Raw genomic sequence first — 10,283 nt, forward strand, 5'->3', positions numbered from 1 at the left:
CTTATTTATGTAAAAAATATTAAAAAACAACTATTCTACAATAAACTATAAATAATTAAACTTAACCATGAAGTTCACCTCTTTTATAATTTATTTTAAAAATTTAAACAATTTTGAAAAAAATTATAATGAGGTAAATTATAAACATAAACTTATTACCCAAAACACTAAACCTAGTGTTTAATTAGAATGAAATTGTTTATTTACTTAAACAAAAAACAATTCAATTCTAACATATGCTAGATAAACAAACTTATGTGTATTATCATTGTTTTACTAAAAAATGCTACAGATTATCAAACTGCCTACAAAAACTGTTTGTTCTAGTAGGATAGTTTAGAAAAATTTTAATAGAAACATTTTGCAGTTTTATAAAGGATATTCATTTAATTTTACCAGATGAAGGCATTAAGTAATTTTGTAAAATTCTTGGAAATTTTTTCAATTTTAATCACACTTTGAAGAATTTAAATTAATTTTTTACCATTCAAAGACTTGTTTTTGAATATAAGGAATTCAGTGAATTTAAACTGACAAAATCTGGTATTTTTTAATATTTAGTCAAACTTCCTGACTGTTTAAAAAAAAAACCTTACTATTCTTGTTATTTATCTTTTTTTTCTGCTTTTCCTGAGTTTTTTGACTTTTCCTGACCTTGTTTCAACTCTGCTTAATTTACAAAACTAGTTTTAAAAACCTTGAGTTGTACACTAAAACTTTCAAGTATAATATTTTTTTTAGATAAACTACCTAATTATAATAAAAAAAGACTCAATAAATTTGTCACATTAAAAATTTTAAATAGATTTAATCTAAGCAAATAGTAGTTTCAAGTTTGTAAACAAAAATAATAAATTGTATTCAAATTACTTTTAAGTGAAATCTATGTCTTAATAAAATAATTTATAATGAATCTTAAAAAATTATAATAATCAAACTTTATTTTTAAGTTTAAAAATTCAAATAATTTGATAAAAGTAGGATATAAGAAAAAATAATTTGTCTATTGCATCTAATTTTTGGAAAAAAAAATCAAATGATAAATTAATTTAACATCGATTAGTTCCAAAGCTACAATGTTTTTAGTTTATTAACCATTTAAATAAGTGGAAGATACTTTTCTTTAATTTTTCTAACCAAACATTACCTACTACTACAAGGTTAATAGGTAGTTATGATTAAATTAACAATAATGTGAATAAAATTAACCTTATGAAAATAAAAAACATAAACTTACACTTAAGGCATTCATACTTATAAAAACAATATGCTTTTAAATATGTTGGTGTACTTGAATATATGAAACTTTTATGTTCTCAACTTGTAAAATACAGCTTTTGCTTTCATAAGAAATTTTAATTCTATTGCCATGCTTTTTATTTTTATTCTACTGCGGGGATTTTGTGCTCTGCGATTTAGCATCTCTGCTCGAGATGCAAAAAAGAAGTTTATGAAACTTAAAAAAAATTTGGAGAAAAAAAATATTTTTTGGTTACTAAAAAAGCATTTCTATCATACAGACTCAACAAATATTAGGGGAAACTTCTTTAGTTTTCAACAAGACTCCAATTAAAGTTTGCCAACCTTGTGGCAGTTGTCACAGGACTACATAATATGTCTTATATCTTTAATACGTGTAATTACATCTACAGATTGTTAGAAAAACTTTGTCTATATATTTGTTCTCAAAATGAAATACTGGTTCAAAGGATCCAATAACAAATTTAATCCTCTTAACATAAATTACTTAAATGTTTAGCCAGAAAAATTTTCACGGTTGGCGTACTTAAACTAAATAAATGATCACTGCATGTTATGTGACTAACTAATTTTTAGAAGTTTGTAATAAGTTTAAATTTCCAGCTAAATGGTGCATTTTCTTGTTCTCTTTCAACCAAATAAGAGCTTTTACTGCTGTAGTCATACTTTCTTTGCTATAGTTTTTTTAATACGGAATACTTTAAGAAATGAAATAAATGTTTTTTATACGAAAAGATAAATGAAAATTTTCATATAAATAAGCAAGATTTTAGTTGGAGGAGCGCGAATTCAGTAAATTACATTAACTTAGTTAAAAGCTAAAGTGTTTTCATACCTCTTAATCATTGATCCAGAAAACTTCCGTATCTGCTTTAATGCCAGAACAGATAACATAAAGTAACATATGTTTCTGTGTAGTTAAAAATTATTGGGATAAGTCAGAACTATATCTTATCGTGTATTATCATCAGCGAAAGTCTGCAAAGCAGAAGCCTGGACTTTCGTATGCCGTGAGACAAGCTTAAGGGTTGATCATACCATTCGATCATCAGACCACAAGCTTTTCGGTCGCGACGGACTGACGAGTCCTAAAAAAGACTAAACCGGTCTAAGTTTATCGAAAGCTTGTGGTCTGATGATTGAGTTGGCATGATCAACCCTTGTATTAATTTCAGTTGAAATCTAGCGCTGTGTGGCATGAAATCGCTAAGAACTAAGTTTTTGTAAATCTAGCGGAAATTTGTCATGGAAACTAAAGTTTCAAAATTGTTCAAATAGTAGAAACTTAAGTCATAAGATTCGTTTTAAACACAAGTTCATGTTTAATTGCACAGTTGTTTTGTGTAACTAGTTAATTAAAATAACTTCGCTTTACAATTGTTTAAACATTTTCAAAATATTTAAGAGAGGCTAAATCTCTGCTTTTTTGAATAGATACTTTTATTTTATACATATTTAAACAATTAACCTGTAATTTTTAACCAATGTAAAAATTGTTAGATTTTATTTTAAACAGCTTTTACAAAACAAATTTTTAGAATTAGCATTTTTTATTTTAAACAAAAACATTTTTTTTTTCAATTTTTAAGTCATTAGGTTGCTTTCTAAAATTTTTTGATATATTAAAAGGAATATTTCCTGAAAATTTGAATTAAATCGCAACAAACGTAAAGGAAGAGATAGATATTTTGTGAATTTTTCAAAATTCCCAGTGAATCGGTTTTGATTGTTTTATCGGATTTTTTTTTATGAAACCGGTTATATCTTAAAATTAAACTTTGGTTTGCTTTATTGTAGTATATACCTTAAACTTTTAATAATAAGCCAATGTTTTTTTTGTAAAAACTTCTGTATCTCCCCTATGGCTTTAATTATAAATAGAAGAAAAATATAAAAACTAATTCGTGCAAAATCTTTGACGTGCTAAATATATAGTTATATAAGCATTCCATGTTTGAAAGAATAAGGTTAAAAAGTAAACCAAATATTCATCTTAAGTTTATTAGTAAATAGAAAACCTCAAATAACCCAATAAATTTATCCATACAAAAGCTATTTTAAGCGTGGATATATAGATATATAAGTAAAATACGTTTAGAAAGCTTAAATACTTACAAGTGTTTATATTTTAGAGTTAGTTTATAGTAGCTTTAAAACGACTCAGTTTATAAAAAGTATAATATATATGTAAGCTAAACAAAATATGAAAAGCTTAGTCCTGGCTTAATTTTTATATCCAGTTTCAAGAGCAATTAAGTATCTTGGTATTGTTATTTTTTCATCTGCGACAAACTCATCATTCTGGTTCAAACCATCAATTTTCTTATTTCTGTATTTTCTTCCCATTAGATCTTTTTTGTAGTCCTCTTTAGTTGGCTGCGGACTATAAGGTCTTACATGTTTTTGAAATGGATGAAGGAGCTCAGCAGTGTTGTCTTCATCCATTTCAAGAATGTCGTCATCGTATATGTGGATTTGTAGTTTTTCTGATTCCAAAACTTCGTTAACAAAGATGTAGTTAAAGAATCTGTTACCGCCAAGGTTGTCAGCGTTTTTTTCAAATGAATAATCGTGAGCTACATCTGAACACTCGGTCATGTAGACTCCCTTGCCAAACCACCCACTCTCAGAGTTTTTAAAACCTGTCTTTAATATTCCAGTCGCACTTTCTTTGATGGTGCCGTGAAACAACATTAAATTGTTATTTTTCTTGTCTTCAGTCTTTCTTGGACTGTTTTCAAAGACTTTGTAAATACGAAAGTCTTTTATTTGATACTCTTCTTTGAAACTTTCTACTGGGTCAATAGTTATATCGAAAAATTCCTTTATAGATTTAAATTCCCCTGCGTTTAAGTCTAGTCTTTTGAGATTATATTTAAAAGTTTTGTCAGTGATAATTTCCATTCTTGAATGTTTTTAATTACTTTAAAATTTATTATATGCTAGAAGTTAATCAAGTATTAAATCATTAAAGGTGTAATTTTAATTAAAAACTTAAATATTTCAGAAAAATCATTTTTTAATTAATAAAACAACTTTAGAGCGAATAGCATTAGTTTGGTGATAAAGTTTAAGTAAAATCACAACTTAAAGTTAAACATTATTTGGGTAATTTTTATGGAGGTATTTTTTCTATTTGTAATTACTAAAAGCATGAGAAAATATATCTAAAGTTTTATTTAATGTCAAAAGTTCATCACTAGATCAAACTAATTTTAACAATATTCCTAAAGTGTAAATAAATAAAAACATTTAAGAACCTTTATAGCTGAAGGTATACAGACATATTCTTTAACACTACCAGTTTTTAAAATTTTTTTAATTAAAAAAACTTAATTTTTTTATTCTCTATATACAAACTCAAACTTTGAATAAAAAACATTGAATAAGATAAATTTGAAGAAAATTGATAGTTTTTTTTATTTAAACTAATAGTCTGTCCAAAAAAGACACCATAGAAGAAGATAAGCTTAAAAAACAGAAAAATACATAATATATGTATGATTCATTTACATAATTCATTTACTTCACTTTAAAAAAATAATCTATGACATCAAGATGGTTCTTTTAATTATATACACTTACAAAAAAAATTAAATAACTACATAGTTTTTGTAAATAAAACCCGCGCAGCAAAAACGCCATAAGTTTACCCGCAACATTCATGCCATTGATTGAAAAGATTAACTAAATACTATTGAGTCAATAGTGATAGAAAATTTTTATTAGGCCTTTTAAATTCAAGTAAGGTTTCAAACTGAGATGAGGTTACTAAAATGAATTGAAACTAACTACCTACACATAAGGATATTAATTTTGTAAATTTTTGCAGGAGTAAAGCCAGAATGTTATTCGAGCCAAAATAGGTTCACAAGCAGAAACACAAAACTGAACTGATAAAATAAATGCGAGATGAACAATGAAAAACGTTTATGCGAAAAGTTGAGACAAAATGGCTTAGAGTAGTACATAACTATATTTGAGAGCCTAACAAAAAAAACTTTATAACTGTCTTTACACTATCTGCAAAATTCTAAACCAAGGGTCGGAAAGCTTTTATAAGTTGTGGGCCAATACTTCAGAAAAATGAGAATAAGGGCCCCAGTTTATTATATGAAGTCTTATGCTTAATTATTTAAACGGTGATAAAATATTATATAATAGAATATGTTGAGCTTTAACCCTTTAACAAAGTACGTTAGAAAAAATATTTATAAATTTCCTTTTTTTTTTGTTTTAATAAAAACATAAAAGAAAACCAATAACATGGATTTCAAAAATTTTAAAACTACATAAAATATTACAAGATAAGCTTTACACAAAATAATATCTAAACTATTTTTATCCTGGTCTCAACTTATTCACTACAATTAAATAAATAATCAACAACATCTTTATGACTGCTAAAAAATATATTAGTCCAAAAAAAAAACTTTAAATAATCACATGGTTTCCTTCCGCACTAAGACACAGAGATTTAGCCACAAATTATATATAATAAACACAAGCTTAACATGTTTGGTTAGAAAATATCCTGATTATGCTTTCGTTTTCTACATATTATTTAATGATTAGCTAAGTGACCTGATTGTGATCATTTTAAAATGAAATTAAGCCACTTACAAAAATTTTCTTGTTGCTAATTTTTGCAGGAAAAAAGCCAGAATGTTATTGGAGCCAAAATAGGTTGACAAGCAGAGAAACAAAACTGTAGTGATAAACTAAATGTGAGATGAATAATGAAAAACGCTGAGATAAAATGGCTTAATTACGACTTGATTAAAGAGTTGAAAAAAAATAGTTTATGACTGTCTTTTTACTGTGTGCAAAACTCTAAACCAATGGTCGGAAGGCTTTTATAAGTCGCAGCCGTAAAAAAAAATTTTAAGGAAAAATTAACCGCGAGCCGCATTTTTTCAAAATAAACTGTAATATTTGATTAATATTAACAACGGTAAAAATAGTAATTGAACTTTAACTCTTTGACAATATGCATTAAAATATTCTCAAATCTTTTTTTCTAATCTTATAAGTAAATACCTATTACAAAACTGCACATTTCTAAAGTGAAGAAGCTACATAAAATATAACAAGAAAAGCTATAAAAATATAAAAGAAAAATTATTTTTTTTATCCTGATTGCAAGTCATTAACTACACAATTAAACAAATAAACAATAGCATTTTGATGGTTGCTGAAATTCATATTAATCTAAACAAAAAAACTAATAAAAATACATGTATTTTTTTCAAATTAGACTTCCGCACTAAAACACAATAAATTTGGCCATAACATATACACTATAAACTAACAAAATAAGCTTAATATGAATGGTTAGAAATAAAAAATTGACTAGGCTTCTGATTTCTGCATAAGATTTTAAGCTGAACTAAGTAAACTGGTTGTGATCATGCTAAAATAAAAACACTTATAAGTATGTTCTTGTTGCTAATTTTCGCAGGAGAAAAGCCAGAAAGTTATTCGAGCCAAAATTGGTTGACAAGCAGAGATTTATAATTGTAATGATAAACTAAATGTGAAACTAGATTAAAATTAGATTAATTAAACAAATCTGACTTCAATCAAAAATTGCGTGACTAATCTATATTAGAAGAAATTTAAGTTTGTTGGAAATGTTTTACATTATGTTAATGAAAAGCATGAAAGTTAACTTTTTACAAATAAGATTACTTAATTTTGATTTTTTAGCTGTCATTTTTTCAACAGCATAAATACCTTTAAATTTTAAAATGAATTGTGTTGAACAAAATACATTTTACTTAAAGTAAAAGATAAATCATTGTATACGTAATATTTGTATTACCGACAGTTTTGAATCAAAATATGCATTGAATTTAAAAATGTAGGATTTTTAATACAACTAATATTTTCAGATAAGCTAAACGGAATTCGTTCCAGTGTATGAAATCGTTATTGAGTGCCCTAAAGTTAAAGGCGAGGATGATTTTAACATTCTGTTGTAATTGTGGCTGATTGGTAGAAATCATCTCGTTTATATACCTTCATTTTTTACATTGAATGACAAGCTAAGAAGCTCTTGCTGCGTTTTGTAAAACTGACAGTATTTGTGTTTTCTTGAAAAACTGACTTAGACTTACGAAATTCTACAACTTTTTTTATGTACAAACTTAGTTTTTATTTTTTAAATTCAATCAAAGCTACTTCTCATTTTTTTAAATTAGAAGATAAAAATCGTTAATTAATTACTATTTAATAATTTGAATTCCTTTTTAGTTGACAAATACGTTTAATCATACTTCTTAGTTTTGATGTTTAGTAGTAAAAAGACTATTCTTTATAACTTTAAATAATTTTTGTAAACTCATTTTACTAACTAAATTTATGTGCGAAAACTTTTATTCTTTGTTTAGCAACTGATCCATTTTGTATGCTTTATTACTACAAGCATATGTTTTGTCTGTAATTATGACTAGTCTTTTTTCTTTGACTTTATCAGTAGTTTTATTTATCTATAATTAATGTTTGGGTACAGATTTAAATATTTTTTGATCTACTGATTAGTGTTTCTACACACAATTTTGTTTTATTTTAGTTAAAACTGAACATTCTTCAACTCTTGTGTGGCTAAAAAGTTAAGTATAATCTGATATTTCTATCGCTTCATTTCATATATACTAATGGTATACTTACGAAATAGTTTCAATCGCTTATTGTATCTATTTTGCCAAATAGTTAAAACATGTATTTTAAGTATTAAATTAATCTATAAATGTAAGTTATTTTGCATTGATTTTAAGTAATTAAGAATTTTTCATGGTTTGTTAATAACATACTAGTAAACTTTATCAATATGTGAAAAACTTACTACTTTTAGCCAGTAACATACTTTGTAACGCGTTATAATTTTGGTAAAAACAATTTATTTTTTAAAGCAGTAAACTCAATTTCTTATCGTATTATTCATCTTTTATTTCAGTATAAAAATATTACAAATACATTACTTAGTTTATTAATTAAAATAAGTTAAATTTTATGATATTTGCAAATATAACATTTAAAAGTGTTAACTACGTTTTAGAAAACATTTAGGTCAAAACAGCAAAAAATAGCAGAGTTTTTTTAACTTTGGTCACTAAGATAAAAAATAAAAACTATTTAACGGTTTATGAAAGTAAAGTTATTAGCTTTAAGCAAAAATTTTTTTTAGTAATGTTTAATGTTTCTAGTGGTAAAACTTTTAAAGAATAAAACATATATTTAAAGGTTTAAAAAAGTCATTAACGCATAGACAGCAGATTTTTTCATGTTAGTACAAAATTTTTATCAAAGTTTTATCCTTTATTTTTTCACTAAATAATAGTTTGTCAAGCGTTTCGATTTAGTTTTGTTTAAAGTTTCTGTATAAAATTTTTAAAAACGAAAGCATTCTAGTATTCAAATAGAAACCTAAGTGTTATACTTTTTAGATAGAAACCGTATCAAGTTATTTCAGACACTTAAAGTTTATAAGATTATTTAGTTTTAATTATAAAATCATTACTTAAAATTTTAAAAAGTTATTGTTTTTATATTAAGCTTTTTTATTCAAAGTGAAAATACAGTCTTCTATTAAAAAACTTATGCTAAAGTTTACAACTAACATTGTAATTTAAACGTAATTGAAATAACATTTAAATCTTAACGCTATAAGAGAAAACCTGAATAAGAAATAAACATTTTAAATACAATTCTATCAAAGAAAAAAAAGTAGTTTTATACAGTATACTCTTTCATTTATGAATTAAATTCAAAACAAGCATAGTTAATTAATTAGCAAATATAGTTGTTTTTACAACTAACTAAATTCTAATTACTTATTTTGTATATTTTATTTTGTATCTTTTTTTTTTTTACTTTTTGATACTTTTGTTTAGAAAAATATTTAATGTTGTAAAGTTTAATAGTCTCATTTTTCATAGAGATTTTTGTTTAAGAGTTTAAATTTTGACTGTTATTTTTTATATAATTTTTTAGCTCATTATAAATTTGATCAAAGTTAGGTATGCAACTCTTTGACCGATAAGTCTTTTTGTGTACCCAGTTCCTTGAACCTTAAAAATTTTTAGCTATTTTCTTTTTTTTTTTCACGTATTTTGTTCAGTAAACCTTATGAAGCTTTTGAACTTCAAAAACTACTGAAACATCAAAACATGTTTGTACAAACAATATGTTTTTTATTACCTTTTTATTACTTATTCTTTGTTACATGCGTAAATTTTTTTTTTAAATGTACAAAACTATTTGATGGTAAATAAAATCAATTTTTTAACATTATTACCAGGTATAATTGGGTTTTACAGAAATATTTTTATATCTAATTTACATGTAGTACACGACTTGAATTTTTATTTAAACAAATGTTTTTTGGTAGCTTCTTATATAGTAAATTTTACAATGGTTTAATATATTAGTTTTTTGTTTAAAGAAACATTAAATTATAACTAACACTACTGTACCGAATATCTTTGTATCAGTATTATTAGTTTAACAAACTAAAAACTTGTTATTTTAAAGGAACATTTATAGTAAAGATTTAAATATAACTAATTATTAAGTACAAAATACTTCTTACTACTAAAACAGTGATTTTTGACAAATTCAAATTAGCACCAACTTAAAATTTTATAAGCGTTTTTGTTTGTTTGTAAGTGTTTGTTTTTCTTATAGTATTAATTAAAAGTCATTTTTTCCATAACCAATCTGTTTACTTAAAAACAATTCGTATTTAACTGATCTTAAATAAAAATAGTCAGATGCAAAATTTTTAAACTCCATTTTAAAACAATTTTTTTATAATTTAGTCAAGTCAAGTTGTAATGTTATCTTCACTTGTAAGCTAAGAAAAACTATCAGTCGTATTTACTACATTTCAGCTTGAAACAGCCTATTTTGATCGTGCAGAACTGTTTGGATTTTTTTTAATTGAAACAAATTTCAAACGTTTGATTTGAAAATTAATTTTGAATCTTATATTTTCAAATAAAAACCTTTTTTTATAACTT

The sequence above is a fragment of the Thalia democratica genome, chromosome 5 (assembly GCF_965202585.1).
Source record: "Thalia democratica chromosome 5, ktThaDemo2.hap1.1, whole genome shotgun sequence".
Lineage (NCBI taxonomy): Eukaryota > Metazoa > Chordata > Thaliacea > Salpida > Salpidae > Thalia > Thalia democratica.